Source organism: Sturnira hondurensis, unplaced genomic scaffold (assembly GCF_014824575.4).
Source record: "Sturnira hondurensis isolate 20B ecotype Veracruz unplaced genomic scaffold, ASM1482457v3 Scaffold0000566, whole genome shotgun sequence".
NCBI lineage: Eukaryota > Metazoa > Chordata > Mammalia > Chiroptera > Phyllostomidae > Sturnira > Sturnira hondurensis.
In genome coordinates this window covers 1,499,214-1,517,189 of record NW_028073197.1, presented here as the reverse complement: position 1 = coordinate 1,517,189, position 17,976 = coordinate 1,499,214, and positions in this window count along the sequence as shown.

Genomic DNA, 17,976 nt, shown 5'->3' with positions numbered 1-17,976 from the left:
AAGTTTTCTTTTTAAGATATCAATAGTCCATTGGATCTGACTTGAGCTAATCAAAAATTTTCCCTAAATATTTCAAATATTCCTGTTTATCCTTTAAAATTAGAGTGGACTCTGTGATGGCAATCCATTTTTCTTCTATCCATACTTTTGTGCATATAAAAAAGGTATTAGGATGTGGTAAAAAAGATTTAAGATGGGGTAATAAACATACTTAATCTGTTTTCAATTACTGCAGCCCTCCGAAACGGCTCATTATGGAAAGTAAGACTGCATGAATTTTTAAAAAAGAATTCACTTCATTTCATTTTATATAGTGCTTTAAGTTTCACCAGAAACTGAAAGCCATACATCCCATAAGATTAAAAGCAAGTGGTAAGTGTTTCGATGTCACTGTAATTGATCTTTCCAAGGGAGGGGAAGACAGTAAAGGAGAAAAAATACAACTAGGCAATGACTTTGAATAAGGGACTCTTAGAAAAGGGAAAATCAAACTCTAGTTAAAACTATAAACTGATATTCTGCATATTCACTTTCTAGGCAAGCACATATAAACTTGAACTCATTTTTAAGTGGGTGGTTCCACAGTAAAACTATATAATGTATGAAGATATTTAAGCAATTTATCAGAGATATTAAGAAATATTATTCAATGTGTTGCAGAATATTATAAATCACATAAAATAACTCTTCATAAATTGGACTTAGAATAATAATCTGTGTACTAATGAGGCAATGACTTTCTAAGAAAAGGAGACTCTTTAGAAAAACTCCACTGATCTTAAGACCACGCTGAATTTCAGCCTCCATGGAAAACTCAATACTACTTTAAAGTTATGTGGACCATGTTGAAACAATTGTAAGCAAGCATAAAAGAAAAGGAGCAAATGTAAAATAAAGTTTAAGATCTATACTATGAAAAGCAAACAGATCTCATTTGTCAAAATCTGGAGGTGTAGAATTTTCAGCATATTTTCCAAAGGTGAGCCCAGCAAACAGGAGAGCCAATCACATTATCTCTCTTTGCTTTGAAAAGATTGTCCACCCTGTGCCTTTTATACTTCCTTTATTCTCCCACCCTAATGTCCTTTAAATCTCTCTCACCTAAACAATGTTCCAGGGTTTTATGTTGTGTCAGTGATTATTTTCACAATGGTGTCTCCCCAGTGAGTTGTTGACAAAAAATCCATGGAGAAAGGTGTAACACACCCCAGCCCGACATGCCATTGGAAAAACAGACAGTTTGAGTAGATTTTAAGCAGATACTGTGTTCATGCTATAGATTTTCCCCCCAGGTAACTGACATTTGTCTGAAAACTCAACTGAACTAGGAGGGCAGCTTTTAAATTTTATGTTTTTATTTTTTATTACAAAAGAAAAAATGCAGTTTGCAGGCTATCTAGTAAAATTGTTACTCTTCTGAGTCCTTTAAAAAAAAGCCCTAAAAGAATGTAAACTATAATATCTCCACATGCCTAGAATATCTATCTATCTATCTATCTACTTATCATATTATCTATTTATCAGCATATAAGGAAGATCAGGGAGCATAGCTACTATGAAAAGAATGTGATCTGAGTGAAATTAATTTAATAAAAGCTATGAATACAGGTATTGAGTGATCTTCCTGATTTTTATGTGTCATAAAACTCTAACTCCTTAAACATTGAAATTCTTGGGAACAAGAGTTCAGTAGAACAATATTCTAAAGTTATACTTTGGTGAGCCATTTAAATGCATGAGGCTAATCATATCATTTTTTAATGTTACCAACAAAATTATATTTAACCACATTATGACTAAGGCAGAATTTGAGATAAATTTGCTGAAGGAATTCACTAGTTATAAGGAACAGTTAGATAAGTAACTCTCTTTGCTTTGATGACCAGCCCAAGGATGCCACTTTGCAAAGGCACAGATCAGAAGCTGAAGCCCACATAAATCAGCCCTGGCAGTCAAATTTGAACTAATTCACTAGGTTTACCTGCTTCCCACTCTCACTGCAAACTGAGGGACATATATACTGTTAGAGGTACTTCCTTTCTCCTGTTTCAGCTTGGAGGAACATCCCTTGTCATTTTAACACCCCATCATTCAATCCTTCCAAGGGAAGAACTACATTTCACTTGGGTAAATTTGGGAATGGATTCTGGGAATGCCAGGGTTAACCTGTCTCCTTTTACCTCTTGAGTAATTTCCTGCCTCTGGAGAGCATTTCTCTGGGGTACTCCAAGCTAAAGGAGGTGCTCAGCTGAAAGGATTTTCTCCTACCTGGGAGGCTTGGGGGTTGTCTGCCTTGGAGAAGTCTGCCTACTGACGTGGTACAGCATTAGGAAGCACATTTTCGTCACACTCATAAGCCATATTCTTCAACACGTCTAAAGCAACAAATCTGAGTTCCCCCACCCAATGTATCAGTCTCTTTTCTTTATCTATCATTCTTTAAGGATTTCTATATAAAACCATCTTTTACATAAAAGAAGGTTTGGGGTCAAGGTAGAAGCATAGGCAGACATGCTTCACCTCATTATATAACCATAAGGAGGAACACAATTGACTAACTTAAAAATAAAAAAAACTTTCAGAACTGCCAAAATATCACCCAGAAAAGCACTCAGAACTGTACAGAGAACTGACAACCAAGGTTTTAAAGAAGCTATATTTATCCAGATATGTAGGTAGGGTGGGGAGGATGAGGGGTGGTGGTGGTAAGCTGGGGTTGGCCAGGCAGTGAGGCGCGGCAGCCAGAGCAGTCCCACATTCACATGTGGTGGATAAAAATCCGGGGGAAACTTTGTGAGTGAGCAAAGCCAGCCCCAGTCTAGACCACGCAGCCCAGGGTTGCAGTGCTAGGGAAAATAAAACCTTATAACCTCTAGCTGTAAACTCACTGGGGATTGTGTGGGCAGAAGAAACTGCTGTCTTGTCAGGAGAGCCTGAATCGCATGCAAACCCAACCACTCTGGGAACCACAACCAGGACAGCAGCTAGAGTGGTGCCAGTCACACAGGAAGTGGGTGAAGTGACTGGAAATGGGATGAGTGCCAGGTAAGACTTCCAGATATTCAAGCAGTGATATTGTCCCTTCTTTGACCCTCCCCCAACACAGAGTCACAAAGTGGCAAAGCAAGTTGTCCCACCCTGGCAAATACCCAAGGCTCTGCCCCATATAACCTAATAGGTATACTAATACAAGAAATCAAAATGGCTCCACCTCATACACAGACACAAGGTAGCTGCCAAAATGAAGAGACAAAAAAATATGCCCAAATGAAGGATCAAAGCAGAACCCCAGAAAAAAAACTAAGTGTTATGGAGATAGCCAACCTACCAGACACAGAGTTCAAAACATTGGTGGTCAGAATGCTCAAAGATCTCATAGACTACAGCAAAAGTGTAAGAGAAGAAATGAAGGCTATACTAAGGGAAATAAAGAAAAATCCACAGGATACCAACAGTGATGAGAAAGAAGCCAAAATGCAAACCAGTGATTTGCAACATATGGAAGAAACATTCAACCAGAGAAAAATGAAGAAATAAAAATTCAAAAAAATGAGGAGATTTTAAGGAGATTCTGGGACATCTCCAAAAGGGCCAACATCTGAATTATATGCATGCCAGAAGGAGAAGAGGAAGCAAAAAATTGAAAACTTATTTTTAAAAATGATGAAAGATAACTTCCCTAACTTGGTGAAGGAAATAGAAATATAAGTCCAGGAAACTCAGTGAGTCCCAAACAATTAGGACCCAAAGAGGCCCACACCAAGACACATCATAATTAAAAAACTAAAGGTTAAAGATAAAGAGAACCTTAAAAGCAGCAAGAGAAGAATAGAGAGTTACCTACAAAGGAGTACCCATAAGACTGTCAGCTGATTTCTCAAAAGAAACTTTTCAGGCAAGAAGGGACTGGCAAGAAGTGTACAGAGTGATGAAACTTGAGGACCAACAAGCAAGATTACTCTATCCAGCAAAGCTATCATTTAGAATGGAAGGGCAGATAAAGTGCTTCCCAGACAAGGTAAAGCTAAAGGAACTCACCATTACCAAGCCCTTACTACATGAAATACTAAAGGGACTTATGTAAGAAAAAGAAGCTCAAAACTATGAACATTAAAATAAAAACAAACTCACAACTATCAACACCTGAATCTAAAAAACAAAAACAAACTAAGCAAACAACTATAACAGGTATAGAATCATAGAAATGGAGATCCTTTGGAGGGTATCAGCTGGGAGTGGGGAGGAGGAGAATGGGGAAAAGGTATAGGGATTTAGGAGCATAACTAGGTAGGTACAAAATAGGGTGATGGTAAAAACAGTATAGGCAATGGATAAGTCAAATAACTTCGATACGTGACCCATGTGTATGAAGTAAGGGGGTGATCACTGCAGGCGAGGAAGGTGTTAGGCAGATAGGGGGCAAGGGGAGAAAAATCAGGACAACTGTAACAGCATAATCAATAAAATATACTTAAACAATTTATATAAAGAATAAAAGACTCTTTTAACTTTCTCAAACTCCAATAAATGTGTTACCTTAAAACTAATTTGAACATTAAAATAGATATAACCTCAGAAAGAAGAAACTTTGAGCTCTTCAAAACCTATTCAAGGTAATTTTTAAACAAGGTGCCTAAAATTCTAGAAGAAATAATAGAAATCTTTAAAGATAAAATCTATTTATGAAAGAGAAGCAGTAATTCGAGCTGAAATGATCTGCAAGAGGACACAAATAATTATGCTTGCTTACAATAACTTCTAGATATTTCTATTAAAAAACAAATTCCCCTTTCTTGTAATGACAGCACCTTAGTATAAGGGGTACATTTAGCACTGAATGGATGTGCAAGCAATGAGAGAAGATGACAAAGCAACTCTGGGAAACCTGATTTGCTACTGTTCTGTTCTTAATGATGAGTTCTCAGAGGCTGCCACTAACCCTATTATCAAGATTAGATTCAAGTTGGATCCAGACTTATCACAGTAAATCAGATTTGAAATAAAAATGTCTGGTCTGTTCATTTAAAAAAATCTGTTAGACTTTAACAAGGCATGTCTCCTTACTAAAGGAACATGTGGACCAATTGCAGATTTGCTCATGTGACTGAGAAAATTCAATAGGTATCTAATAGACAAGACCCTCCACTTTGGTGACAAAATATTGTTTAATATTTTCAAAATGTTCACAACACATTGACCTCTCAAGGAAAGTTTTGGCATAAACATGAACAGTAATAGTTAGAGTGATAATAGTAGTAATGAGACAACAGTTGCAGCAGCCCAAGACAAAAATATCAGATAAGTTTTTGTATTTTGATAAGTTAATAGTTCTTTTTAAATATGTCATGAGATAAAAATCTGGCTTTGGGTCTAGATTCAGCAATATATGCCTGTTAAGTAATCAAAAACTTTAAAGGAGATACCACAATAATTATTTTTATATTGGATATGCATGTCACATATAAACTATTAAAATATTAATTAAGTTTTGTTACATAATTATAAAATACTGATTCAAAATAAATAGCCTACATAGTGTTTGGTGATTCTGGGTTTCTGTGGGAAAATTATATATATACTCATATATATATATATATATATATATATATATACACATGTATATATATATACACGTGTGTGTGTATATATGCATATGGTAAGAAATATTATGAAATACAGGTGAAAAACTGGATAATTATAAGGGAAGAAAAAGTGACAGAAAATTACATATAAACTACATTATAAAAGATATGTAAAATCATCTTAGTTGACTAGTTTATATGGTAAAATGCACTTAAGTGGCATCCAAAAAGCGAGAGAAGAGTCCTCCAAGATACAATGTAATGGTCAAAGACATAGATACATTAAATTTCAATGACTTTTTAAAGAGCACCAAATATTGTTGAGAAGCAAAGTGTGCTGGAGGTCATGATATGAGACTGTACACGTAGTATGGCACCAGGAAGTTAATATTTTGGCTTAGAGGAATAGAAGTTCATTAAAGTTTTCTCATATGGGCAGTGACATGATCTAATCTAAAGTTTAGGCACATAACAATAATAACATAACGTATAGGCTTGATTGCATGAATTAAATGTCTGATCATAGATATAAACTTGGCAAAGAAAAGACTAGAGGGAGGTACATAAAATGTCTTATAATCATCTATGCAAGAGATAATAAAATCCTAGTGATAGTTAAAATAGTGAAAAAACAAAAAGGTTAAGGAGACATTTTCAGAAAGAATCAACACACTAATTAGATTATCATGTAGAACAAAAAATAATCAAAGGTAACATATGATTATAAATTACCTAATACAGGATGTTAAACAATAGGCATCATAATTTCCATGGAGTTTAATACCCTAGATATTTTTAATGGTCTTTGAGGGAGTTATTCAATATTTTCAAGTGATTTTTAAATGCTTATATCCCATGCAGCTATGACCATGTAGAACAAATTAACATGTTTTAATTTCTCCAACATCCCCATCATTACACTGAAAAAAAGTTTGCATTTTTTTAAGAAAGCAAACCTATGCACCCTGATGTTCATAACAGCACAATTTACGATAGCCAAGAGGTGGAAGCAACCTAGATGCCCATCAGTAAATGACTGGATCAAAAAGCTATGGTACATATACACAATGAAATACTATGCAGCAGAAAGGAGGAAGGAGCTCCTACCCTTTGCAACATCATGGATGGAACTGGAAAGCATTATGCTGAGCAAACTAAGCCAGGCAGTGAAAGACAAATACCATATGATATCACCGTTAACAGGAATCTAAACAACAAAACAAACAAGCAAGAAAAATATGACCAATGACACTCAAACACGGAACAGGCTGACAGGGTCCAGAGGGAGAAGGGAGAGAATCATAGGGGAAAAGGGGATGGACTCACATGAACAAGTACAAAGGACACATGGACAATAACTAGGGTCGGGGGCAGAGATGGGAGGGAGGTGGGGAGCACTGGGGGTGGGGCAGGGCTGCGAATACAAGACAGAAAACTGTACTTAAACAAGAATTAAATAAAAATAAAAAAATTTTTAAACCAAAAATTGCATTTATAATCTTTGACAACCTATGAAAATTATGACTATTATAATTGCTATTTGTTAAATGACATTTATATGTATGCAATATTGTATGGGATTTGCATACACTAATATGCTTATTCCTCCAAATAAATTATAAACACCAGCTGCAAAAAAATGATAATATTGAGGAATAGTATAAGGTCAAGTAACTAATAACCTGCCCAAGGCCCAAGAGCTAGTAAGTGGCAGGCTTAAAATCTGAATGCAGGTGATCTGGCTTCACAATGTTTGTGTTCTTAATCACTAGAGCAGGCTAGGCTTTAGTGTTTCACTTAGGTAACCTCCATCAGTGTTTGGTTCAGCACTTCAGCATGATCCTAAACGTTCTAAAATATGCCCAACCAATACTATCCCTAGTCATAAACCATAACAGAGAGAAAATGTAATAAAAACACTGTCCATAGCAATAAACTTGAAAGACATATAAAAAGAAACCAAACACGTACAAGTGTTGAAAATTATATATTCATTAAAAATGTAAAATATAAATTGAATAAATATGTATATACTGTGTTTATAGACAAAGTGTAAGAAAGTCAGTATTTAATCATTCAGTTTTCCCACAGTAAGTCTATAAATTCCATTCAATATCATTTCATTCCATTTTCATTATTTTTTCAATAATGAAAAAATTTTAAAATTCTAGGATTTTTTTTTCAGAATTTTGAAGATGGATTCTAAAAATGCATAGCTTAGTAATAGCAAAAAGAATTGCCAACAAAATTCTAAGAAATAGAAAAACAAGTTAGGGGATATTATTACCAGTTATTGGGCGAGTTATAAAATTATGAGAATAAAATCTCAATTTACCAGTAAATGACCACTTTATTTAGAATAGCAGTAGCTTCCCCACACTTTCACTTGATATGTTTCCCTGCCTAACTCTACTTTATTTTCATCATAACTTTTATCACCTTTTAACATATTACATATTTTTTTGTTTATCTTTCTCTTCTTCCACCCTCTAAAATATAAATGCATTGAGAGCAGGAATCTGTACTTACTCATTTACCTTCAATATTTGTTATATACTATGTACTCAACAAATATTTGTTTAACTGAGAAAAAAGAGACTATATTGCATAATGCTGATACTACCTATGTAAATAGAACACTGTTAAGACATACAAAGAAATAATGCAATGTACTATACTTTTTCACATATATCAAAATTTTTATAGTAGTTGCTTTGGGGGAAGAGGAGAGAGAAAATGACTGGAGATGGTTTCATTGGTTATTTCAACCTCTTCTGAAATACTTTCATTCATTTATTAATGAAGGATAATATAAATATGAAAAACAATAGTTTTAAATTGATACTGGTAGGAATACCTGTATTTTCACATTACTTTTGTATTTTCTGCATTATTTATTTATTTATTTTTAAAATATGGTATGTGTCGATTATTATCCCTCACTATAAATTGAATAGCAGAGAACCATGATTTTCTCATTCACTAATCATTTATAAAGTCTTCCATAAATGCATGTTGACTTGAAGAATGCATTTATTACAACAATACGCCCTTTTGGATGCTGGATTTAGTAAAAAATATTGAAACTAAAAAAATAAACTAGAAGCAAATACATTATGTTCCAGAGTATTATTTCCTTTATGAAACAACTGAAAAAGTACTATTTATTTCAAATTACTTTTATAATCCTTACTGTTATATCCAAGAGTTTTCTTCCTGGTATAGTCATGTATCTCTAACCCATACTAACTAAGCTCCTTCTTGAATTTCTCTGAACATGAAAGGAAAATTATATTTTATTGAAGTAACTTAACTTCCTAGTCTTTTCCTCCTCCATGCAAAAATGTAAATCCTGCCCCACCAATCTCACAGAACCAACTGACACCTGTTGTAAAACCATTTTATGAGCTCTAAATCATTATATGATCATTAGGACTTATTATTATTATCTGGAAAAAATTCCCCCAAAATTCAGTGGTGATTTTTGTAGGGGAAAAGATATGAAAGAAAACTGAAATAAATGCAGGTGATAATAGAGGGAGTTTTCTATTAATCATAGATCATTAATGAGAAAAGAGTAGGAAACTGAGATGAAACTCCATTCTAATACTTTGACAAAAACTCTGTTTTTCAATTTTTTTGTCATTAATTTATGGAAAATAAATTTATTTGATTCGAAGAGGATAATATATTTTATATAATTTTTTTCAATAATAGTAACAGGGTAACATAAGGTTACATTGATGAGAACTTTATTTTGGTAACAAACAATGAACACAGAACCACAACAGATAGATTGACATTGTCAATAAAAATAATTTCAGCAAAAACAGAAAGCCAAGCAACTGTTTGGGTTTTATATCTTTCTGATACCAGAGAATCTATAAAAATCAATTGAGCAACTCAAAAGAAATGAAACTTTAAAGAAATTGTTTTTTCAAATATACTCACAGAAATAATGGCAGATACCAAAATTATATAGAAACCTGTACATTGTAATCAGAAATATTTCAATTGGAGGCTGCATTTTCAACAAATTACATTCTATAAAGAAAGGCTAAAATTATCTCTATATATGGTGATAATATCATTCTATCCAAAAGATGGTGGAACCTATTCTCTGAGTGACTATCTTTCTTTCTTTCTTTTTTTATTGATTTAGTTTCTTCACAGAACAAAATTAGTTTGTATTGAATGAAGCAGTTGTACAAAACAGAATAGATAACATACTAGTGGAGAACTGATTTTCTATGCATGAAAAAGAGAGAAGCCTATGTATTATTTTCTTCTCTGCTGACAATCAGGTCAACCTCCCCCAAATGCATGCAATACCACATGTGCAAGACACCTCCACAAAAATAAAAGTTTTGCTTGTCTCAGATTTCAAGGCATCTTGTGACAAACAATTCAAAATTATAATATGTACTGTCAATATGCAACAATTAGCTATGAGTTTTTACAAAGTGTTTCTATAAATTTGTCCATTTAATGATTTAAACATACCTATTTGAGCTCCATTGCCACTTAGTTTATGCTTTCAGTGTATGGAATGATTCATTTTTCCACCACCGTTAGGCAGGAGTACTTGTTCTGCTCTGTTTCTATCACCTCATTGATACAAGGCATCCACCACAAGGGAATTGGAATACAGAGGTTTGCCAGTGCCTCGTTAAACCTCAGGCACCCATTACAATGCCAGCTCTCAAAGATACACTACATAAATAAGCAGATGTACAGTCAATACCAAACTTTTACTGAAGTATTTAAAATACTTGATAAATGAAAAAACACCTCCCAAACTAATTTAGAGATTTAAGCCAATTCTAATGAAATTTCCACTGAAAACTTAAAAATAGTTTGGCAAAGTGATTCTAAAAGTTATATGAAGAGAAAACAGTAAGAATAACAAAGATATTTTTGAAAAAAACTGAATAGATATTTTCTTGCATATTAAAGCACAAGTTAATTTGGAATTATAAAAGTTATGCTATATATTTTATTAATAGCACAGGACAGGTAGCCTGGTATATTAGAAATTAATAAATAATAAAGGTAGTATCACTAATAAGAGTTAAAGTAATTTTTTAACATATTATATTAGAACAATGAGTCATACTCTTAGGAAAAATATGTTTTTTCTTCACACTTTATCCCAAAGTAAATTCCAAGCAGACAAAACAGATGTAATATATATAAATATTAAAACCTGTAGGTGAGTAGCTACTGAACACTAAGAATAAGCAAGGACTTTCTGAGAATATAACAAAAGGTTGAATTATAGTGAAAAAAGCCAATTTATTTGGCTAAATACAATTTTAATACATCTACATTTAAAACTAATAAAATTAAAATCTAATGACCAAGAGAGATAACTGCAATGAATATGCAAATTAATGAATGAATATGCATAAGAAATAAGACAACTAACCCAATTAAAAAATGGGGAAAGGACTTGAACAAACACTTCTCCAAGGAGGACATACAGAGGATCCAGAGACACATGAAGAGATGCTCAATATCGCTTGCTATCAGAGAGATGCAAATTAAAACTACAATGAGATACCACTTTACACCGGTGAGAATGGCTATCATAAACAAAGCAATAAACAACAAATGTTGGAGAGGGTGTGGGGAAAAGGGGACTCTGGTCCACTGTTGGTGGGATTGCAGACTGGTACAACCATTATGGAAAACAGTATGGAATTTTCTCAGAAAACTAAAATTGGACTTGCCTTTTGACCCAGCAATTCCACTGCTGGGATTGTATCCTAAGAACCCTAAAACACCAATCCCAAAGAACCTATGCACCCCAATGTTCATAGCAGCACAATTTACAATAGCCAAGAGTTGGAAGCAACCTAGGTGCCCGTCAGTAAATGAATGGATCAAAAAACTATGGTACATATACACAATGGAATTCTATGCAGCAGAAAGAAAGAAGGAGCTCCTACCTTTTGCAACAGCATGGATGGAACTGGAAAGCATTATGCTGAGTGAAATAAGCCAGGTGTTGAAGGACAAATACCATATGATCTCACCTTTAACAGGAAGCTAAAGAACAAAACAAACAATCAAGCAAAATATAACCAAAGACACTGAAATAGAGAACAGGCTGACAGTGGCCAGAGGGGAGAGGGGAGGGAATTTCAGGGGAAATAGGGGAGGGATTTAGAGGAACATATATAAAGGATACATGGACAACAATTGAGAAGGGTGGAAATGGGAGGGAGGGGGGAGCACGGGGAGTGGTTTGGGGTGGGAGTAACTGACGGAAAACTGCACTTGAAAAATAATTAAATAATTTTTTAAAAAAAGATATAGAATATGCTAATTAACCCAGTGAATCAAAATGCTCATGAACAAACCACTCCCACACAACATTTAAGATATGAAGAAAACTGGAAATATCCAACCTCACTAATGAAAAGGTGAAATGAACCAACACTATTCTTTCACCCATCAAGTTTACAAACATTTTTGTTGTATGATAATATTCCATTACTTTATCACATCAGGCTTAAAGGCATTCTTACATCAGGCTGGTCAAGAGAACACACTGAATACCCTTTTGAGAAAGCAATGTTACCAGGAAATGAGAAGGCAGTGATCTTTCCTTAAAAAAAAGTACAAACCTTATGAAACTATGGTGCTCATGTCTAGTTTTAAAATAATGTCACAGCCAAAAAAAGTACCAAGTCTGCAACTAAGAGGTAATTTCAAAACAGTTTCTTTTACTTTTGTAACGCTCTTATTGAGTTTCCGATCTTAGCCCAGATGAATAATTCTTAAAAGTACACCCCCTTTTTTCTCTATTTAGCCTCTTACTCCGTTAAGCATCCTCTTTCAACACTCCATGAGAAAACTTGTCCCACCAGGCTGGTCTAAGGGCATCACGTTCCTCTAAATTTCCTTCATGGCCCCTCAATTCTGAACCAAGAAAATATGAAAAGAATGGTTCTGGCAAATTAGGACCTTGCAGAAACAAAAGCAGGTCAAGAGAAACGAGTAAGCTGAGGGAATCAAGCTAGAATTTCCTTTTATGAGCAAGGTAAATGAAAGACTAGAATCTCTCCTAAATTAAAATTTTGTTTATCATACAAGAAAAAAAATAGTCAACAGTTGTAGTTCAGAAGAAAGGTTCAGCCCTGGCTGATGTAGCTCAGTGGACTGAGCGCAGGCCTGTGAACCAAAGGATTGTGGTTCTATTCCCAGTCAGGGCACATGCCTGGGTTGCAGGCCAGTTCCCAGGAGGGGACCCACAAGAGGCAACCATACATTGATATTTATCTCCTTCTCTCCTTCCCTTCCCCTCTAAAGATAACTAAATAAAATCTTAAAAAAAAAAGAGGAAAGGTTCACATGCAGCATTTAAATAATAGCAAAACAATGGATTCAATTTCTATGTCCATTAATAGGTTAAAGATTAAGTTAATCACCCATATAGAAAATAATATGCAGTGATTAAAAATAATGTATTTGAAGAATGATATAAAAAGTCCTAGTGGAAAAAGCAGTATTTGGAAAATACTTCCAAGCAGTATTTTGGAAAATACTTCCAATAAGGCAGTATTTTTTATTTTTTTACATGGAGACAACTAAAGGAAGTGCACCAAAAAGGTTGCTATTGATATTCTAGACCTTTTGTTCTAGTTTCTTGTACTATGTTTTTCTAAAGTTCTGTCAGAAGCATGTTTTATTTTAATGATTTTTTAAGATATAGAGAACTATTAGGAAAACAACCCTTTAGAACATTTGTTTTCCCTTTAATGTCTGTATTTACACTGATATGAAGGAAGTGGCTAATTGTCAGTCAATCCCAGTTACTAAGAGGTTAAAGCAGTGAGTTTTCTTCCATTACATACAGTTAAGGCTAAACATTAACACTTCAGTTGTCTTTCTCTTGCTATTATTACAGAAGCCAGAGGAAGTGACATAATCATGAATCTAAACCCGCGATGGTCACTGACAGTGTGTTGGTACAAGAACTCATTTTAACCAGCACAGGTCTAAAGAAAGACCACAGAACTAGTTTATCTTCTGATACAGTCCCAATCCTAAAGGAGAGGAGATAAGGCACTGCATTCGTCTACGTCTCATATGTCACAGTTCTAATTTAAAACGTTATTTAGAAGATAAATCTTTGAATATATCCTGCATAAACAACATTGTTATGACTCTGTTAATAATGCATGAGCAATTAGTCTAGGGCTTTCTAACACCTTTTTCGTTTTTTTTCATTCTTATTAAATTTTGAAAATATACAAGTATTTATAGAGTATGTCTAAGTTATAAACAAATATAAACCACTTTATCTCTGCTTAAGAAAGAACATCTTCCTTATATTTAAGTCTCTGTAATCTTTGCTACTTAACTGTAACTACTCTCCTAAATTTGTATGTACCATATTCTTATCTTTATTAAATTTACTAGATGTTAGTACCTCTAAAATTATACTGTTTAGTTCTGTGTGTTTTCAAATTTTATATAATGAAATTGTACTACATCTATTCTCCTGTAACTGCTTTTGGACTCAACTTTATGTTCCAGAGAGTCCCCTTGGTTTATATGTTGATAAAATGAATGACAATATTATTTTTACCAGCTACATTATATTCCTTTAAAAGACTATAGCACATACGTATAATGTATCTTTTGTCATAGTTGATAGATTTGATTTGTGGACTTGTGTGATTTCCTTTTTTTTAATTGTATTTATTTATCTTTAGAGGGTAAGGGAAGGAGAGAAGGAGAGAAATATCAATGTATGGTTGCTTCTTGTGAGTCCCCTACTGGGAACTGGCCTGCAACCCAGGCATGTGCCCTGGCTGGGAATTGAACCATGATCGTGTGGTTCGCAGGCCCATGCTCAATCCAATGAGCTACACCAGCCAGGTCTGATTTCCTTTTTTTTTTTGCTAGCACAGTTACTCTATTATCTTTCCTCTTTTTCATGTTTCATGGCACCTATGTACAAAAGATTTTAGCAAGTGTATTTAGGACTAGAATTGTTGAGTTATGAGATAATTAGTTTCAAAATTACAATATGGCACTAAATTATTTCTGAAGGATGTTTTCTAGAGGATATTTTTTCTAAAGAATACTTTATTTTATGCATTGCTGGATTTTATTTGCTAACACCACTTTGCATTTTTGATTCTAGATTTATGTCTAAAATTGGCCTGTATTTTATTTGACTCCAATGTTAATATCAGAAAAATAACCTAGAGAGTAGTCCCTTTTTTAGTTTTCTCTGAAAAATAGCACTTAGGATTATCTTTATTTCTTCTTAAACATTTGGTAGATGGTTCTAATAAAACTAAGTGGACCAGGGGAGATTTTAATTTAAAAATGTTTAATTAATGGTTAATATGTTATTACAGGAATATTATACAACTCAGGTACAATATTTTGTTGTTATAGGAGTATTAAATTGTTATAGAATTACAGTTTATTATTATATGATTAATATGGTTTATGTTTTTTAAAGACTATGTTTTTAATTATTTTAATTAATCTTTTAATAGCTCTTATTCTTTGATAAACTATTGTATCTATAGTTACTTATGCATTTTCATTCTGAAAGTTTTAGTACTTTCTTTGTATTTCCTGTGATCAAACTTCCCCGAGTATAATATCTTTTAAAAATGAATACTTGTAGTGATATCTTCTACTGTATTTATGTTTTAAATTTTTCTATATTTCTACTTCATTTTTCCTTTCCTGCACAACTTTTGGGTTTATACCTTTATTTATTTTTCATTTGTAAATTAATGCCTACTTCATTTATTTGTTCCTAATACATGCTATAATTTACATTTTCTCTAAAGTGCTGTTCAGATAAATTGCATGAGTTTTGATATTACGGGATTTTTTTTTTTTTACAGGTTACAGTATTTTGCTTGATTTATGTTTTTAGGATTTTTCTTTGACCCGTTAGCTATCTATTTCCTGACATATAACATTTTCCAAATATTTCTTTTTTATAGATCTCTAATTTATGCATTATGTCAGAAAACTGCTCTTTATAATGAAACCTTTGAAAACTGTTTGAGATTTGTTTTATTTTTCAAAAATAAATTTGTTTTATTTTATGTAGTCAGCCTTCATAAATATGCTACATGCCCTTGAAAAGAATATGTATTCTGACTTTTTAGTTTGGGTACATAAACATCTATTCATCAAATGATCAATTTGTTTTGGGTAAATCTTCTATGTACTTAAAATTTATTATCTGCCTCACCTACAGAAATGTATTAAAATCATAAAATAATATTAGTTTTGCACATTTATTTCTATAGTCCTCTAATACTTACTGTAATCATTTTTGAAATTACATTACTAGGTAGATAAAATTCATCATTATTAAGGTTTTTTTGCTGGTGAATTGAACATTTTGTCATTATCTGAAGATCTCTTCATGCTTTTTAATATTTGTTTCTTTAAAGTCCACTTTGATTGTTATATATTCACACCAGTTTTCCTCTTTTCAGCATATACTTTGGATATCAAGTACTTTTACTTTCAATTTTTCTGTAGTCTTCTTAGCTTAGATATAAATAGTAATTTTAATATAATAAGTGTCTTCTTAATAATTTACTCATTTTACTCTCAAAACAATATTATTTTATAATATTGTCACAATAACAATATTCTGGGAACAATTTTTTATTCCCAGGTTTTATTCCCACCTTATTTTATGACTTCAATTCTTTCAAGCCTTTCTAGAGAGTGTTGGGGGAAAGCGGGTGTACAGCTGTGAATACATGGCACAGAGTTAATAAAGCTATTCTAATCATCGTTAAGGTGCACGGCTTTTCCAACACAAACAACTGAAACTTACTTTCGCCCACCTGTATATTTTTCTCTTCTCTTTCATTTGGACTGTTCTTCTTCCACATATATCCATCTACTTTGTTTGATGTTATATAATCTGTTTTTAATGTTTATGGATTAACTTGGATGTGTCAAGGTGAACACAAATCTAAAGCTCTAAGGCAGAAGTGTCAAATGCATTTTCAACCAGGACAACATCAGCCTGGTGTCGCCTTCAAAGGGCTGTAATAATGTTAGGACTGCATAAACGTGTTAGGAATGCATTATATTCGGTCCTTTGAAGGTAATCCTGAGGCTGATATGGTAGGGGTGTCCAAATGAGTTTGACACCCCTGTTCCTAAGTGCAGAAAATAATAAGGAAAAACACAAAAATAAGCATCAGTATATAGAAATAAACAGTTATAATATTTTGTGCTGTTTTAAAATATACAATAAAAATAAAATACAGGTGAATAATAGCATACAAATTGGAAAAGATTATATGGATTAGGATGATGTTCTAATAATAACATCCATATTGTAAATCATATATTTAAATATAACATATAACAGTATAATTTGACTATAAGTCAAGCCATCTCTGATAACAATTTACCTGGAATTACAACCAAACTCAAGATTAAAGGTATCCCTCTCTAAAACACTGCCCTCACTTCAAACACCAGCCACAATTCCACGTTCCCCAGGGTCACACTCCTGACCGGCTGGCTACCGTGGGAACTTGAAATTTGGAATTTCCCACATCTCTCTCAAATTTAATAATTTACTACAAAAACTCAGCTCACAAATTAGAGTAGTCAAAGTAGAGATACATGAGAGAAGACTCAATGATCTCTGAATCCTTGGGGACGGGTTACCAATTCCATACTGAAGTATGACAATACTCAGAGAATATTGTCAACCGGTGAAGTTCATCCCAGCTGGTGTCCCAGGTTTTCACTGAGGTTTTATAACCAGGGAAGGCTTGGTTAAATTGCTGCCACATGGAACTCAATCTCTAGCCTTCTACACTGCCTGGAGTTTAGCCTGGTATCACATGACCCAACCCAGTAGTCTTTCTGGCCTGGCCAGCCCTCATTCTGAGTCATCTCATTAGCATAAAGTCTCCAGGGGCTCAAGTTACCTCATTAGCATAAACTATCAGCTGTGGTCTGAGCCACTTTATTATTTCTGAATAATAAAGACACTCTTGCCCTGGCTGGTGTAGATCAGTGGATTGATTGCGGGAATGTGAAGCAAAGGGATGCCAGTTCGATTCCCAGTTGGGGTACATGCCTGGGTTGCAGGCCAGGTTCCCGGTAGGGAACACATGAAAGACAACCTCACACTGATGTTTCTCTCCCACTCTTTTTCCTTCCATTCCCCTCTCTCTAAAAATAAATAAATAAATAAGATACTCTCATTACTTGGGAAATTCCAAGAATCCAAAGTTCACTTATGAGGAACAGGGGACAAAAGCCAGCAAGTTCTTTATCATGCAACACTAAAAAACTTGTTAAAGAATGCATATCTACTCACAGAGGAGAGAAAATAGACTAATGAAAATTATAGTAAATAATA